Genomic DNA, 19,375 nt, shown 5'->3' on the forward strand with positions numbered 1-19,375 from the left:
AACTGAGACTGTGGCCTCAGTTCCTGAATCAGCTGTGACTGGCTTCGTGGCTGTGGACTCACTTTCATGAACTTCAGTTCTGAATGTTATTTGCTTATTTTCATTGTCTCCACGTTTCCCCCCAGCACACTGGGTGTTTGACAGGCTTCTATTTTTTAATGGGTTTCTTTGTTTTGTGGCTGCCTGTATGGAGGTAAGTAATATATACATACTTCGATAATTGAACGTTCTTTGAACTTTGAAAGCATCCTATCGGGATCTGTAATGGTTTGGCGTGGCAACTGCTCTGTACACGTCCACAAGAAACTTGAGAGTTGTGGATGCAACAGCACGTTATGGAAACCAGCCTCCACTCCATGACCTCACTAAAGCGGTGGGCATAATCAATGACCTCACCCTCACTGAACATTCTCTCCCAACTGGCAGAAGATAGGAAAGACTGAAAACATGTATCACCAGCTTCTAACCCACTGGTATAAGACTATTGAATGTTTCCCTAGTGTCAAACTCTTGGCTTCATAATCACATCCAGTATGGCAACTAGAACTGTGACCATATTACACATTTGGTTTCACCAACATCCTACACAGCTAGAACTTGACATCTTCAAAAGGCGATAACCACTCAAATTACTTGCCCTATCATTGAAATGTTTCCACAACCAACGGTCACTTTCAAGGACTCTTCAGCTCATGTTCTCGTTATTTATTGGTATTTATTTATATTCGCATTTGCGCAGTTTGTTGCATTCTACACTCTGGTTGAATGCCCCAGTTGGGGTTAGTCTTTCATTTACTCTTATAATTACTATTTTGTAGATTTGCTGAGAATGCCCACAAGAAAATGAATCTCAGGGTTGTATATGGTGACATATATGTACTTCGATAGTAAAATTTACTTTGTATTTTAACTTTGAACTTTAACTCATGAGGGTGTCAAACACCTTCTTCACCATGCTGTGTTGCCATTTTCAGGGAATTATGTACTTGTACAGCCAGGTCTTTCTGTTCTACACTCCCCAGGGCCTCACCATTTACGGAAACAAGCAGTCAACGTTTCGGGCCGAGACCCTTCGTCAAGACTCAGGTCCTGATGAGGGGTCTCGGCCCGAAACGTTGACTGCTCGTTTCCACGGATGCTGCCCGACCTGCTGAGTTCCTCCAGCTTGTTGTACGTGTTGCTTTGACCCCAGCGTCTGCAGTGTACTTTGTGCTCACCATTTACTGTGCAAGTTTTGCTCTGGTTTATGTTCCTAAAATGCATCTCTTGGCGCTGCCATTCCATAAGTCATTCCTTAGTCATTTTCCCAGTTGACTAACTTTCTTCACTGTCCACCACACCACCTATTTTGGTGTCTTCCTCAAAGTTACTAAATATTTCACCTTAATTTTAATCTAAATCATTAATATATATTGTAAACAGAGGACCCGGCACTGATCTCCACAGTATGTCATTGATCACAGGTCTTCAGTCTGAAAAACAAACCCAATACATGCTCATTCCACCAAGCCAATTTTATATCTAATTGGCTAGTTCACCTTGGATCCCATGTGATCTCACCTTTGGGGCCAATCTACCAAGTGGTCAAAAGGTCCATGAACACAACATTTATCGCCCTGTCCTTGTCAATCTTCTTGCTCAGCTCTTCCAAAAACTCAGTCAAATTCCGATGATATAATTTCCCATGCATAAAGCCGTGCAGACAATCTCTAACCAGTTCTTGCCTTTCCAAATACTGACAGTTCCTCGGAATTCCCTCCAGTAACATACGTACCCATCACTGATGTTCTGCTCACCAGCCTGTAGTTCCCTGGCTGATCCTTGCGGCCCTCCTTAAATAAAGGCATAACGTTAGCCACCCCACAGTCTTCTGCTTCCTCACCCATGTCTAGGGTAGGTAGGCAAATTTCTGCCAGGATCACAGAAGTTTCTTCCCTTGCTTCCTACTGGTGAAAAGATGGAAGAGGGAGATAGACATTAAATCAACTGAAATGTTCTGAAGACCGGGAAATGCAAAGGATTTCTAAACTGAAAGGCTCAATTTCATCTTGCTTTTTAGTAGCACTGAAGTGAAATTAGATTTGAAGTGATAGCTGGGTCAGATTTTAAAAAAGAAAAGAAGCCAAATCCACAATTCAGTGACAAAAGTACACTTGATATTCTGAGTGTGTGGTTATGGTGTAAAATAATCCACAGGCATAGTTGGCCCTCATATAATAGTACATGGAACATTACAGCACAATACAGGCTCTTCGGCCCATAATGCTGTGCCAACATTTTAACATTTTCTGGGATCAATCTAACCCTACATAACCCTCCATTTTTTTCAACGTCCATGTGCCTATTCTAGAGTTTCTTAAACGTCCCTAATGTATTTGCCTCTATTACCATCCCTGGCAGGCATTCCTTACACTAATCACTCTGTGTAAAGAACCTACCTCTGACATCCCCCTGTACCAGGGGATCCCAATCTTTATTATGCCGTGGGCCATTAAGCAAGGGGCAAATTGGGAACCCCTGCCCTGTATTTCCCTCCACTCACTTTTAAAATATGCCCCCTCATATCAGCCATTTCTGTTCTAGGAAAAAAGCTCTGGCAATCCACTCTATTTATGCCCCTTATCATCTGTCAATAATGTGCGATAAATATTTCCTTTTGCAGCAAGGTGTTAAGATTAATGAGAGCAAAACTTTTTTGTAAGTGTTCACGTATTATTTAATCAGCTTACACTAGCATATTTTGCACCTCCCTTAAAAGGCTTTGTAACTATCACAGGGATATATTACACTGAGTCTGAATTGGAACAGTCACTAAACTAATTTGTCGTCATACCCTTGGAAGATTTCAAACCCATGTCAGTGTCTCTCATAACCTTTAATATTAGTGTCCCTTCTTAATCGGGAATTTTGCCAGATCAAAGTCAATAATTCTCTGTTTCATCCAGCTGTATTTAATTACTGTGAAAGCACATAGCTTAAGTGATTTTGGAATGTATGGAGGTATTCTGCGGAGCTGCCAACACCAACAGACAGAATCTAAATCAGGTTTAATATCACTGGCATGTGTCGTGAAACTTGTTGTTTTGCTGCAGCAGCACATCGCAATACATGAGGATAAAAATTATAAATTACAGTAAGAAATATATATATAAATGAAAACTAAATTAAATAAGAGGTGTAGAAAAGGGAAAAATATCGAGGTAGTATTGATGGGTTCTTAATCCATCCAGAAATCTGATGCTGGAGGGGAAGAAGCTGCTCCTGAGACATTGAGAGTGTGGCTTCAGGCTTCGGTACGTCCTCCTTGATGGTAGCAATAAGAAGGGGACATATCCTGGGTAATGGGCATCCTTAATGATGTATACCATCTTTTTGAGGCATCGCCTTTTGAAGGTCTTGATGCTGAATGTGTGGATATAGTGTAAAACAATCTACAGGCATAGTTGGCACTCACATAATAGACCACTGAACATTACAGCACAGTGCTGGCCCTTCGGCCCACAATGTTGTGCTGACCTTTTCACCTTCTCAAAGATCAATCTAAGCCTCACGAGGAGGCTAGTGCTAATGATGGAGCTGGCAAAGTTTAAAACTTCCTGCAGCCTTTTCTGATCCTGTGCAGTAGCCCCTCCATACCAGATGGTGATGCAACAAGCTAGAATGCTCTCCACAGTACATCTGTAGAAATTTGCGAGTGTCTTTGCTGATAGACCAATCTCCTCAAATTCCGAATGGAATATAGCTGCTGATGTGCCTTCTTTGTAATTGTATCAATATGTTGGGCCCAGGATAGATCTTTCCTCTTCTGGCCCCTTGATGAGGACTGGTGTGTATTCCCTCAAATTCCCCTTCCTGAAGTTCACAATCAATTCCTTGGTCTTGCTGACGTTGAGTGCAAGGTTGTTGTTTCAATACCACTCAACCAGCTGATCTATCTCACTCCTGTACTCCTCCTTTCCACCATCTGTAATTCTGCTGACAATAGTTGTGTCATCGGCAAAATTAAAGATGACGTTTGAGTTGTGTCTAGCCACAAGATCGTGGGTGTAGTGAGATTAGATCAGTGGGCTAAGCACACACCCTTGAGGTATTTTTCACCAGATGGCAATAGTCATAAATACACTGTTTCAGGCTATTGAATTATGAGACATCAGCACACAGTGTACAATAGCTCTTGGAGTAGACACAGATCATTGACCGGCAAAAGCAGAGCTAAGAAGTGATCATGGATGTCCAATGAGAAAATGCCTCATATTAAACATTGACTAATGTGTGTTGTCATGTAACAGAGCCAAGAATGTTGTATTACACCATTTCATTAATCTACAAGTATGAAAACTATGTACAACAGTGTGAAACATGAATCCTATTTATATGGGCTAAACCCATGCTGGGATATATATGAACAACTGCTGCTTCCAGGGATATCCAACAAGACATTTATCAGGCTACTGCTTATCAATTACAGCTCAGTGTTCATCATTCCCTCAGTACGAATAACCAAACTTCAAAACCTGAGCCTCCGTATCTCTTTCTGGAACTGGATCCTCAATTTCCTTATTGGCAGATCATAACATCTGAAACTATCAACAAAGGCCTTAAAGATGCGTGCTTAACCCACTGCTCTACCTTCCGTACACTCTTGACTGTGTGGCTAGGCAGAGGTCAAAAGCCATGCGTAAGTTCACCAATGACACCTCTGTTGTTGATAGAATCGTAGATGGGGATGAGCAGGTTTATGGGAGTGAAATAGATCGGCAGGTTGAGTGGTGTCTCAACAAAGATCTCACAACCAGCATCAACAAGACCAAGGAACAGATTGAAGACTTCAGGAGGGGGAAGTTGGGAAAACACATCCTGTATTGGTGGTGGAAAGAGTAGCTTCGACTTTCTGGACATCAACATCTCAAAGGATCTATCCTGAGCCCAACACATTGATGCAATGATGAAGAATGCATGCCAGCAGCTCCACTTAGTTAGGAGTTTGAGGAGATTTGGTATGTCACCAAAGACACTTACAAATTTCTATAGATGGATAGCAGAGAACATTCTGACTGGTTGCATCACCGATTGATATAGAGGCTTCAGTGCACAGGACTGCAGAAAGCTGCAAAGGGTTATAGATTTAGCCAGGGCACAGCCCTCCCACCAACAAGGACATCTTCAAGAAGCAGTGTCTCAAGAAAACAGATCTCTTATTAAGGACCTTCACCAACAGGGACATTCCCTTTTCTTATTACCACCATCAAGGAAGACCTGAAGATCTGTGCTGATCAGCTGGCTGGAGTGTTCACTGAGGTCTTTAACCTCTAGCTTTGGTTGTCTGAGGTACCCACCTGCTTCGAGTAGGCTTCAATTACAATGGCGTCTTAGAAGAATGTGGTAAATTGCCTCAATAACTGTGATCCAATAGCACTTATATGCAGAGTGTTGAAGTGTTTTGAGAGGCTGGTGATGAAACATATCAACTCCTGCCTGAGAAACGACGCAGATTCGCTCAAATTTGCTTATCATATCATATCATATCATATTTTTTACTGAGTTAAGTATTGTATGTAATTAGTTTTGCTACAACAAGTGTATGGGACAAATTGGAAAAAAGTTGAATTTCCCCATGGGGATGAATAAAGTATCTATCTATCATCTATCTATCTATCTACTGGCACAACAGGTCCACAGCAGATGCCATGTCATTAGCTTTTCACTCAACCCTGGAACATCTGGATAGCAAAGATGCATACAGCAGGATGGTCTTTAGGCATTCAATACCATCATCCTCTCAAAACTAATCAATAAGCTTCATGACCTTGGCCTCTATACCTCCTTGTGAAATTTCCTCACTTGCAAACCCCAGTTTGGATTGTCAACAACATCTCCTTCATAATGATATTTGTGATATATATGATTATATGATATATAGGTACAATGTCTGAAATACATCTTATGGAAATGTTTGTTTGATGATGAACTTCAATAAAAAAATAAATTACGAAAAAAAAGAACGACAACGGCGGACAGCCGGGATGGAGACCGGGAAGCTCACGGTGAAACCTTTCTGGGGCGGGCGGGCGGAGGGAGCTGCCGGCTGAAGACGGCGAGCGGTGGCCATAAGCCTCCGGCCAGCCGTTCGCGCACAGCACCCGACGGCGGAGTCCGGAGCGTCGGTAGTAATGGCCGTGGGTGGCGTTAGAAAGAGCTCGTTTGGTCATCCCCGGTGACCGGTCAAGCGTACGGGGGTGGACAAGTTCAGCTGCTCGTAGAATAAAGCGGAGATAGACATTCGCCTTACCGAAAACTTGCAGTACCGCTTACGGGATAGACCCATAATGACGGATACTTTTGACAGGAGGGGTCTGGCACCTTTGGCGGAGATGAGCAAACCCACTCCTAACTGGCAGTCGGCGGAGATAATCATCAGCCCGTGTTGGCTTGAGCAGTGTGCGGAGTTGAACAGCCTGGCGACAGGTATGCCACCCAGACACACAGAAAACAAAATCTATCTCTTACAAATCAGAGCCCCCGCCCCCCACCCCAGCCGCTGGAAAGTCCGTGCTGCGTTTTTCAGCCGAAACGGCTTCTGCAGAAACTTTTTTTTTAAAAAAAAGGCCAGATGGGGTTATCACCAGTCGGCCCACCGCTTTTCCTTCGCAGCATCGGTGCTGCTTCCTGCACCCATGTTGACCCCATCGACTTCGTCAACTTTGCCTCCAACTTCCACCCAGAGATACAGGGCTGATAAAGTGATAAAGCATATTTCACATTGCCATGCAGTCATTCATCTGTAGCTTCCTGAGAGATTTTACCCAGCTGAGAGGCTGTAACAAGTGAACACTGGTCACAGGAATGAAGAGATACAGAAGACCAAAGACCCTCTCTGTGGGCATTTGTTGCCACAGGCGGCTGTAGAGGCCAAGCCATTGGGTTGCTGTTGCTCCTTTCTGCACCTTTCCAATAATTATACATGCAGGAGGGAGATTGAAGATTCAGCGGAATGGTGACAGAACAGAACCTCTCACTCAATGTCAGCAAGGCCAGGGAACTGTTTATAGTCTTCAGGGGAAGGAAACCAGAGGTCCATGACCAGTCCTCATCGGAGGATCAGAGGTGGAGAGGGTTGGCAGATTTAAATTCCTGGGTATTATTATTTCAGAGGACCTGTCCTGGACCCAACACTTAAGTGCAATTGCGAAGAAAGCATGGCAGCGCCTCTACTTCCTTAGGAATCTGTGGAGACTCAGTATGACATCTAAAATTTTGACAGACTTCTATTGATGTGCAGTGGAGTGTGTATTGACTGCCTGCATCACAGCCTGGTATGGAAACACCAATGCCTTTGAGTGAAAAATCCTACAAAAGGTAATGGGTTCAGCCCAGTACATCACGGGTAAAGCCCTCTCCACCGTTGAGCTCATTTACATACAAAGCCGTCGTGGGAAAGCAGCATCCATCATCAGAGATCCCCACCACCCAGGTCATGCTCTCATCTTGCTGCTGCCATCACGTAGAAGGTACAAGAGCCTCAGGATTTGCCACACCAGGATCCAGAACAATTACTACCCATCAACCATCAGGGTTTTGAACACAACTAGTGATCTCACTTTAAGGACTCTTTATCTCTTGGTCTCATTATTTATTGCTTTTTTTAAATATTTGCATTTGCACAGTTTGTTGTCTTCTGCACTCTGGTTGATCTTCCATTGATCCTGTTATTGCTACTATCCTATAGATTTGCAGAGTATGCCCACAGGAAAATGGATCACAGTGATAACATATATATAATTTGATAATAAAATTTACTTCAAACTTTTGAACTTTGAAAACAAAATAAGAAAAAAAGTGAGGTAGAGTTCAGAAATCTGATGGCAGAAAGAAAGCAGCTGTTCTTAAAACTTTGAGTGTGTGTCTTCAGGCTCCTGTACCTCCTCCTTGTTGGTAGCAATGTGAAGAGGAAATATCTTTGGCAATGGGGATCCTTAATGATGGATGCTGCTTTTTTGAGGCATTGCCTTTTGAAGATGTCATCGGTGCTGGGTAGGCTATTGCCCGTGGTGGAGCTGGCTGAGTTTGTAATTTTCTGCAGCTCTTTCCGATCCTGTGCAGTGACCCCCTCCATACCAGATAGTGATGCAACCAGTTAGAATGCTCTCCACAGTGCATCTATCAAAATTTGCAAGAGTCTTTGTTGATGTACCCAGTCTCCTCAAACTCCTAATGAAATATAACCACTGACATGTCTTCTTTATAACTGTTGGACCCAAGTTAGATCCTTAGAGACGTTGACAGCCAGGAACTTGAAACTGCTCACTGCTCACTTCCGATCCTTTGATAAGGACTGATGTGTGTTCAACTTACCTTTCCTGAAGTCCACAATCAATTCCTTGGTCTTACTGACATTAAGTGAAAGGTTGTTGTTTCAACACCACTTAACCAGCTGAAACGTCACCATTTGAAATGCTGGCACCAATAGTAGAGTCATCAGCAAATCTATAGATGGCGTCTGAGCTGTGCCTAGCCGCACAGTAATGGGTGTAGAGAGAGTAGAGCAGTGGGCCAAGCGTGCATCCTTGAGGTGTGTCAGTGTTGATTGTCAGCGGGGAGATGTTATTTCCAATCTGCACTGACTGTGGTCTACCAATGAGGATGTCAAGAATCCAGTTTGCAGAGGGAGGTATGGAGGCCCAGGTTTTGGAACTTGTTGAGTAGTACTGAGTGTATGATGTTGTTGAACTTAGAGCTGGAGTCAGTAAATGGCAGCCTGATGTAGGTTTTATCATAGTCCACGTGATCCCAGGCAAAGTGGAGAGCCAGTGAGATAGTGTCCGCTGTAGACATATTGTGGCAATAGGCAAATTGTAGCACGTCCACGTCTTTGCTAAGGCAGGACTTTTGACCAACCTCTCAAACCACTTCATCACAGTAGATGTGAGTGCAACTGGGCACTAATTGTTGAGGCAGCTCACCCTGCTCTTCTTGGGCACTGGTATGATTGCCGCCCCTTTGAAGCAGGAGATTGAAGATGTCTTTGAGTACTGCAGCCAGGTGATAGGTACAGCTTTTCAGTCCCTTACCAGGTATACCATCAGGGCCTGTCACTTTGTGAGGGTTCACCCTCATGTTCTGACATCAGCATCCGAGACAGAGATCACAGGGTCACCAGATGCTGCGGGGATTTGCACAGGTGTAGTTTTATTCTCCCTTTTAAAGCAGACATAGAAGGTGTTGAGCTCATCTGGGAGTGAAGCATCACAGACATTCAAGATGTTAGGTTTTGCTTTGCAGGAAGTAACGGCCTGCAAACCCTGCCAGAACTGATGCACATCTGATTCCATCACTAAATTCAATGAGAATTGTTTTCACTTTTAAAGTAGCCTTCTGTAGATCGTAACTGGACTTGTGGTATAGTTTTGGATCACTGGTCTTGAATGCCATGGACCAGCCCTCAGCAGACTACGAATTTCCTAGTTTATCCATGGCTTTTGATTTGGGTATGTCCAGTATGTTCTTGGAGGCAAACAGTCATCCACAGAAGTCGGTGACAACTGTGGTGTATTCATTCAGATCTGAGGATGAATCCCTGCATATCATCCAGTCCACTGCCTCAATCTAGCCCTGTAAGAACTCCTCTGCCTTCCTTGACCATACCTCCTTGGTCCTCACCACTGGTGCTGCAGTCTTTTGTCTCTGCCTATACACTAGGAGCAAAAGTACAGCCAGGTATTCAGACTTTCCAAAGAGCGGGCATGGAATGGCATGGTAAGTGTTCTTGATGGTGATATAATTGTGGTCAAGTGTGCTGGCTCCTCTAGCTCCACAGATGATATGTTGGTGATGCTGTTCAGAGACTTCTTCAAGCTGGCCTGGTTGAAAACCCCCGCAATGATAAGGAAGGCATCTGGGTGTGCTGTTCCATGACTGATGATCACAGTCTCAGCTCCTCCAGTGCCTGCCTGATATTGGCCTGAGGTGGAATGTACACTGCTACCAGGATGTGGTGGAAAGTTCCCTTGGCAGATAAAACGGGCGGCACTTGACTGCTAGATATTCCAGATTGGATGAGCAGGATTGAGACAGAGCCATCACATATATACACCACAATGAATTAACCACAAAGCCTACTCCACTCTCCTACCATTAAAAGACGGAACTAACAAGTCTTTGTGGAGCACTGTGCCCAAAACGGCAAAGGTTAACCGTGTTTCCGTGAAGCAAAGTACAGTCCCTAATGTCCCTCTGGTACTGCAATCTTGCTGAGGTCTGCAACTTTTTTCCAGAGGCTACATTTGCCAGAGATGTCTGAATTAAATGGTAGCATGTTGGGGCAGGTTCACTAATAGAGCATTGTCAACAAAACCAAAGGAAATGCTGAACAGGAAGTTCACAATATCTTACACTTATACTGCTGATATTTTCCAGGAAAACCCAGACCTCTGTTCTAATTACTTCATCCCTGTGATTTGGGAATGGGATCCAGAAGGCCCTAAGTGGAGGATGGAAATTTTACATCACCATGATGAATAGTCTGCTTTCACGATTTTTTTCCAGTTTCATTAGCACTATCTGGAAGTAAGGTACCTTTCAAATGTGCAAATAATTGTGCAGTCAATTAATTTATTTTAAAAGATAATAAGTTTGTGTTTAACAAATGTTCAAGTTATAAATGTACTGTAGACATGGGGGAGTAGCAATGAACTTAATATGTGCTAATGTTTTGCGGAACAATTGACAAATGCAAAAGTACTTACAGTATATGCCTGTTTTAATTGCTGCTGTTTAATTTCCCAGTGTAAATATTCATTCTGCTACTTATAATGAGTGAAGCATTAAATCCATATGCATAATTTAATGAACCTAGAGTATAGCAGCGTAAATTGTTTCATAACTTACTTATTTGCTGCAGCACCCACAAAATGCTGGAGGGACTCAGCAGGTCAGGCAGCATCTATGGAAAAGAATGAACAGTTAACATTTTGGGCCGAGACTCTTCCTCAGGACTGAGAAGTGGGAAAATGCCAGAATAAAAGGGTGGGGGAAGGGAAGAGAGGCTAGCCGGAAGGTGATGGGTGAAGTCAGGTGGGGTGGGGGGGGGGGGGGGGGGGAGGTCAAGGGCTGGAGAAGAAAGAATTTGATAGGAGAGGAGAATGGGTCATAGGAGAAAGGGAAAGAGGAGGGGACTGAGGGACAATAGGCAGGTAAAAAGAAATAGAAGGTCAGAGTGGGGAATAGAATTGGGGTGGGGAATTTGTTTACCAGAAGGAGAGATCAATATTCATGCCGTCGGGTTGGAAGGTATCCAGATGGAATATAAGGTGTTGTTCCTCCACCTTGGTAGCTCCACTTCTGATCCCTCTACGAGGACTGGTGTATTCCCTCCTCTTACCCTTCATGATCCATCAGAACGATCATTGTAACAGTTGCTCACAAAGTACCATATATCTCAATTCTGTTCTTTGTTTCCTCCTGCTTGTCATCCATGTGAAGGTGACCCTCATCATGGCACAAGAGGAGGCCGTAGATTGACACATTGGAACAGGAATCAGGGAATTAAAATGTTTAGCCACCGGGAAGACTACTTGTAGTGGATAGTGCGGAGATGCTTGATAAAGCGGTCCCCAATTTATGAAGTCTCAGCAACATATAGGAGTTTGGATTGGGAGCACCAAACACAGTTGGTGACCCCAGCAAGGTAAACTGTTGCTTCGCCTGGAAAGACTGTTTGGGGCCCTGAATAGAGGTGAGGGAGGAGGTTCAGGGGCAGGTGTACACCTAGGCTGCTTGCAGGGGTAAGTGGCTCGAGGGAGATTAGTGGGGAAGGACGAATGGACAAGGGAATCATGGAATGAGGAGGTAGAGGTATGTTTAGTTGTAGGATCCCTTTAGAGATGGTAGATATTGCGGAGAATAATGTGTTCGATGTGTAGACTGATGGGGTAGTAGGTACATTTCTTTGTTTTCTGTCATGCAGAATGGGAAACAGAATTTATCATTGTCAAACGTTCTGCAGCATAAGATCTTTAATCAATGTGAAAACATAATAAATGGGGTTGGGGTAGGCCATTTGGCCCCTCCAACCTGCTCTGATTTTTATTCAGATAATGGTTGAGGTGACCTTTGGCCTCAACTTCATTTTCCTGCCCAGTTCCCATTGCCTCTAATTACACTAACACGCAAATATCTACCAGCATTTAATATAGTTAATCACATAGTCCTTGTCAGGATATAGAAGTTTTAAAAATTACCGACACTTAAAGAGGCACAGTTGGAAGAGCTGTTATCCCACATCTCCAGTGAATTGGGTTCAATCCTGTCTGTGTGGAGATTGTGCAATATCATGTTATTGAATGGGCTTTCTCTGAGTGTTCTTGTTTCCTTCCACATCCCAAAGATATGCACATTAATGGGATAGTTGGCTCCTGTAAAATTTCCCTGCTCTGGAGGTGAGTGGCAGACTCTGTGAGTAGCTGATGTGAACATCAAGTGAATAAGATGTGATTAGTGTGGGATTTATGAAAAGCTTTCTCATGGATTTGATAGGCCAAAGGCTATGCTTCCATGCTGAAAACTTCAATGGCTTCTTCACTGGGGTGCTTGATTTGTCTTGTTACACCAATTTTCAAAACTTCCATTTTACTAATTTTCTAATGGTCATATTTTTCACAACAACATTCATCTTTATTTTGAAAATAATTAGGAAATAAGCATTTAATGGCACCCCTAATAACCCTTACTCAAGATGTGGTACTTTACAATAATCATATCAGCTCTTAGCTGTTAATTTTTTAAAAAAAGCATAAACACAGAATGAATTTACTTGATATCTGAAGAAGTCTTGACCCTCTTGGGAATTTTTGCACTCTATTGTCACCCTGCTAGTGGCTGTGTGAAGTATGAACCTTCAAGCATGGGACCAGGGCAGTAATCAAGTAATATTTCATGGAACCATTGCACGAAAGGGATCACCTTCCAATCAGGAATGTTCACACACAATTGTTTAATGCGCTCACATTTCACTTCACTCTGCTATTTTTAGGACTGTACTGGTGTACATGAGAAGAATTTAACATATGAGTATTAACAACAGAAACTTCTCCAGTTGCAGTATTTATGATCTGTCAGTGATACCTTCAGAATCACAATCAGGTTTAATATCACCGGCATATGTCGTGAAATCTGCAGCAGCAGTACAATGCAATATATAATGTGTGTGTGTGTGTATATATAAACTTGAATTATAGTAATTATACATATTAAATAGTCTAATTAAATAAGTAGTACAAAAACAGAAATAAAAAAGTAATGAGGTAGTGTTCATCAGTTCAATGTCCATTGGATGGCAGACGGGAAGAAGCTGTTCCTGAATTGTCGAGACCGTGCGTTCAGGCTTCTGTACCTTCTTCCTGATGGTAACAATGAGAAGAGGGCATGACCTGGGTGGAGGGGGCCCTTGATGATGGAAGCCGCTTTTTTGAGGCACCGCTCCTTGATACTATGGAAGCTAGTGGCCATGATGGAGCTAAATTCACAACCCTCTGTAGCTTATTTCAACCCTGTGCAGTAGCCCCCACATACAGATGGTGATGTAGCCTGTTAAAATGCTCTCCGCAGTACATCTGTAGAAATTAGTGAGTGTTTTAGGTTAGATACCAAATCTCCTCAAACTCCTAATGAAATATAGCCACTGCCTTGTTTTCTTTATCGCTGCATTGATATGTTGGGACCAGGTTAGATCCTCAGAGTGATTAACACCAAGGAGCTTGAAATTGCTTACTCTCTCCACTTCTGATCCCTCTATGAGGACTGGTGTGTATCCCCTCATCTTACTCTTCTTGATCCAATAGAACTACCATTGTAACGGTTGCTCACGAAGTACTAGGTATCTCAATTCTGTTCTTTGCTTCTTCCTTCCTGCTTCTTAGCCATGTGAAAGTGAATGGAATTTATAAGCGATTAAGTACTAATGATTAACCTTAGGATGACATTTAGCAAAGATGACGATTCATCACATTATATATGCCGGCTTCAGATTGGAACTAGCTATTCCAATAATAGTAACACACACAAGGTCTCCACTGTACCATTGACTGTACTTTTTTTCCATGGATGCTGTCTGACCTGCTGAGTTCCTCCAGCATTTGGTGTGTGTTGCTTGGATTTCCAGCATCTGTAAACTTTCTCTCGTTTGTATTCCAATAATACTTTGCTTTGTCCCATTTATGATCATTTCCATCGAGTCTGCTTTGCCATTCCATCATGGCCGATCCCAAATCCCATTCAGCTCCATGCATCTGCCTTCTTGCCATATCCCTTGATGCTCTGATCAATCAGGAAATGAACTTCCACCTCAAATACACACACGGACTTGGACTGCACCGCAGTCTGTGGCAGAGCATTCCATGGGTTCACCACTCTCTGGCTAGTTCCAGTCTGAAGCTGGTTGTATTTATAGAATGCCTTTCAAACTTCAAGATCTCTAAAGCCACTTACAGCTAAAACAAAATCTTTAAAGTGTACTTAAGAGCTGCAAGATAGGAAATGCTGCAACCAATCTACCTTCAGTGAAGTCCCTCACAATGCATAGATAATGTTTCATTGCTTGCACCATCCTTGAAATAGTAGTTGGTTCAATATCTTCTCCAAAGTGCATCTCATCTAACACTCCTTCAAGTCAAGAGACAAAGAAGGCCATTGGTTCAAATGTCCAAGATGTATCAAAAACCCATACCTGTCCGAATCAAGAGACAATGTAAACCAGTTTAGCTATGACTACACCACATTTGGTTTCAATAGCAACCTAAGTGCAGGCTATTAATAGTCTTTTGTTTGAAAATTATCTATAGTCCTGTTTTACTTAATTAGTTACTGATTTACCAATGAATGAACTTTGATTATTTACCCACTAAAAACACTTCCAGAATTTGTCTCTTTGATATTTTCTGCTTATCTGCATTTTGACCTCGAGTATCATAACTTATCTTTTGTCTGGTATTATTCTAGTTAATCTCATCATAGATGATAAGAGGCACAGATTGAGCAGATTAACTTTTTCCCAGGGCAGAAATGGCTAATATGAGCGGAGGAAGGTTTGGGGTTATGTCAGAGGTAGGTTATTTTTACACAGGGAGTGGTTCATGCATGGAATGCTTTGGTGACAGAGACAAATACGTTTCTATCACTTGGATGATAGAAAAAATGGAGGGCTACATAGGAGCAAATGTTTAGATTGATCTTAGAGTAAGTTAAAAGGCTGACACAACATTGTGGGCCAAAGGACCTGTACTCTGCAGGAATACTATGTTCTACATTTTTTTATTAATCTTTCCCGATGGTTCCTGCAACCTGCTTGTAATTGGAAGCCCAATCTCTAAAGAACACATTAGTTTCCACTTCTCTCTTCTTCCAGCCCAGCAGCCTTCCCTTTATCCAATGACTCCTTCTTAAACTTTGTATTTTCTTTAACTTCTGTCATCTTCCATGAAGCTCTGGTCTGTGCCAAACCTCTTCACACCTGCTCAGAATATATTTAGCCTCCCTCCAATTCCTTTCATTCAGTGGTCCCAACCTTCTCTAACAGCCTAAAGGTTTTGGTTTCAAGTCCACGCTGACATATTCCAGGTCAGTTCAGAACAAAGGAATGGTTCAATCCTGACCTCCAGTGCTGTCCGTGTGGAGTTTGCATGTTCTTCTGTGGTCCCCCCCCCCACATAACAGAGATGTGCAGGTTGGCAAGTTAATTGGTCATTTTAAATTGTCTTTAATGTGTGTGTGAGTGGTAGAATCTGAGGTGGGCAGGAGTGGGGGGGGGGGTTGATAGAGATGCAAAGTGTTAAATGCGAATAGTGTAGGGCTTGTGTAAAAGTGTGTTTAGAAACATAGAAAACCTACAGCACAATACAGGCCCTTCAGCCCACAAAGTTGTGCCGAACATGTCCCTACCTTAGAAATTACTAGATTTCCCCATAGCCCTCTATTGTTCTAAGCTCCATGTACCTATCCAAAAGGCTCTTAAAAGACCCTATCATATCCGCCTTCACCACCATTGCCAGCAGCCCATTCCACCCACTCACCACTCTGAGTAAAAAACTTACCCCTGACATCTCCTCTGTACCTACTCCCTAGCACCTCAAACCTGTGTCCTCTTGTGGCAACCATTTCAGCCCTGGGAAGAAGTCTCTGACTATCCACACAATCAATGCCTCTCATCATCTTATACACCTCTATCAGGTCACCTCTCATCCTCCGTCGCTCCAAAGAGAAAAATGTTGTTGGTCAGAATGGACTTGACAGGCTGAAGGGTCTCTTTCTGTGTTAATTGACTACACTCAGTGGCTACTTTATGGCTGTAGGAGATAGTAAATTGGCCACTGAATGTTCGCTTGTGGTCTTCGGCTGTGTAGCCCATCCACTTCAAGGTTAGACATGTTGTGCATTCAGAGATGCTCTTTTGCACACCATGGTTGTAACGTATGGCTACTTGAGTTACTGCTGCTTTCATGTCAGCTTGAACAGGTCTGGTCATTCTTCTCTGCTCTCTCTCAGGCGTTTTTTGCCCACAGAACTGCCACGCATTAAATGGTTTTTTTTGTTTTCACACCATCCTCTGTAAACACTAGAGACCGTTGTGCGTGAAAATCCCAGGAGATCAGCAGTTTCTGAAATACTCAAACCACCCCATCTGGTGCCAACAATCATTCCACAGTCAAAAATCACTTAGATCTCATTCCTTCCCCATTTTGATCCATAAGTTTTCCCCTACCTTTAACGTGGTTTATGGAAGTACTTAATAGACAGATAATCAAATTAATTTTGCTAAACATACGAGTGCCTATAAAAAGTATTCACTCCCTTGAAAGTTTTCATGTTTTCTTGCTTTACCACATTGAATCACAGTGGATTTATTTGACTTTTTTGACACTGATCAGTAGAAAAAAAGACCCTTCCATGCCAAAGTGAAAACAAATCCCTACAAAGTGATCTAAATTAATTACAAATATAAAACACAATATAATTGATTGCATAAGTACTCACCCCCTTTAATATGACACACCATATCATCACTATTACAGTCAATTAGTTTTAGAAGTCACATAATTAGTTAAGGTGCACTAGCTATATATCAACCTGTGTGTGGTCAAGGTGATTCATTTGATCATAGTAAAAATATACCTGTATCTGGAAAGGTCCAACTGCTGGTGAGCCAGTATCCTGTCAAAAACTACACCACGAAGACAAAAGAACACTCCAAGCGAAAAGGTTATTGAAAAGCACAAGTCAGGAGATGGATACAAGAAAATTTCCAAGTCACTGAATATCCCTTGGAGTACAGTTAAGTCAATCATCAAGAAATGGAAAGAATATTGCACAGCTGTAAATCTGCCTACAGCAGGCTGTCCTCAAAAACTGAGTGACCGTGCAAGAAGAGGACTAGTGAGGGAGGCCACCAAGAGACCTTTGATAACTCTGGAGGAGTTACAAGCTTCAGTGGCAGAGATGGGAGGGACTGCACATACAACAACTGTTGCCCGGGTGCTTCACCAGTCACAGCTTTATGGGACAGTGACAAAGAGAAAATCACTGTTGAAAAAAATTCACATGAAATCTCAGTTAGAGTTTGCCACAAGGCATGCGGACACTCTGAAGTCAGCTGGAAGAAGGTTCTATGGTCTGATGAAACCAAAATTGAGCTTTTTGGCTATCAGACCAGATGCTATAAATGGCATACAACATCAAAAACCACATCATCCCTACCGTGAAGCATGGTGGTGGCTGCATCATGCTATGGGAATCTTCACTGCAGCAGACCCTGGAAGGCTTGAGAAGGTAGAAGGTAAAATGAAGGCAGCAAAATACAGGGAAATCCTGGAGGAAAATCTGACAAAGTCTGCAAGAGAACTGCGACTTGGGAGAAGATATGTTTTCCAGCAAAACAATGACCCCAAGCATAAAGCCAAAGTTACACAGGAATGGCTTAAAAACCATAAAGTTAATGACCTGGAGAAGTCAAATCAAAGTCCAGACCTCAATACAATTGAGAATTTGTGGCTGGACTTGAAAAGGGCTGTTCACTCGCAATTCTCATGCAATTGGACACAGCTTGAGCAGTTTTGTAAAGAAGAATGTGGAAAAGTTGCAGTGTCCAGATGTGCAAAGCTGACAGAGACCTATCCACACAGACTCAAGGCTGTAATTTCTGCCAAAGGTGCATCTACTAAATACTGACCTGAAGGTGTGAATACTTATGCAATCACAATTATTTTGTGTTTTACATTTGTAACTAATTCAGATCGCATTGTAGAGATCAGTTTTCATTTTGACACAAGTCTTTTTCTGTTGATCAGTGTCAAATAAGCCAAATTAAATCCACTGTTATTCAATACTGTAAAACAATAAAACATGAAAACTTCTTGGGAAGGGAGAACATTTTTTAGGCACTATATACACACAGATATTAAGGCAAGTAACCAAAAGCTTGACACAGTTATTTTTAACTGAGTGCAAAATGCAATGTGGTAAAGGGGCAGACAAGTTTAAAAAAATTTAAAGTTCAAATATGTAAAGCAACACACATAAATGCTGGAGGAATTCAGCAGGTCAGGCAGCATCTGTGGAGTGGCATAAGCAGTTGACGTTTCAGGCCCAGACTTTTCATTAGGACGGGAAAGGAAGAGGGATGAAGCCAGAATAAGGTGGAGGGTGAGGGAAGGAGTACAAGCTGGTAGGTGTTAGGTAAGGGGGGTAGAGGAGGGATGAAGTGAGAAGCTGGGAGGCGATAGGTGGAAGAGGTAAAGGGCTGTAGAGAGAAAAGAATCTGATAGGAGAGGAGAGTGGACCATGGGATAAAGGGAAGGAAGAGAGGCACCAGTGGGAGGTGATGGACAGGTTAGGAGAAGAGATAAGAGGGATAAAAGGAGAGAAGGGGTAAGAAGGGGAAGAGAAGGAAGGGCATAAGAAGAGGAGCAACACTGCCATGCCGCTCCAATTCCTTTTGCAGACCCTTTACACATCCCTGCAATATCGAATGATAACAGTTTTTCATCTTAACTTTCTGTTTAGCACATTATAATAAATGATCAATGCTTTAGCAAAGCTTCTTGTTATTCTTCAACCGTTGATTTTGATTCACCACCTCAAATTGCAGTTTATTTTCCCTCTTGGCCCTTGTTAGTGAAGTGGACGTTTAAGGAGCTTAATGGAATTGAAGCGAGTCCATCTATAATGAGTACAGTAGCATAAATACAAATAGATTCCTCTTTTAATCCCGGAAGTGATTTGTAGCTCCCAGCTGCAGCCTGCATGAATTGAGGTCTGCAGGACAAATCTATTTTTGTGAAGTTTCCTCAGAAGACTCTTTAAACTCCAGTCTGAGTTGGTGTCTGTTCAT

At 42.6% G+C, this 19,375-nt stretch overlaps 1 protein-coding gene across 1 annotated transcript in view; it reads left to right on the forward strand.

Moving 5' to 3' along the window:
• The first annotated feature begins 6,349 nt into the window (after positions 1-6,349).
• Positions 6,350-19,375, forward strand: part of tlcd4a (TLC domain containing 4a) — a 204,468-nt gene continuing 191,442 nt past the window's right edge. The window contains exons 1-2 of the mRNA XM_073062729.1: positions 6,350-6,465; positions 10,414-10,568. The gene's annotated coding sequence lies outside the window, so the exon portion shown is untranslated. The remainder of the gene's footprint in view (positions 6,466-10,413; positions 10,569-19,375) is intronic.

Source organism: Hemitrygon akajei, chromosome 12 (assembly GCF_048418815.1).
Source record: "Hemitrygon akajei chromosome 12, sHemAka1.3, whole genome shotgun sequence".
In the NCBI taxonomy this organism is placed as follows: Eukaryota; Metazoa; Chordata; class Chondrichthyes; order Myliobatiformes; family Dasyatidae; genus Hemitrygon; species Hemitrygon akajei.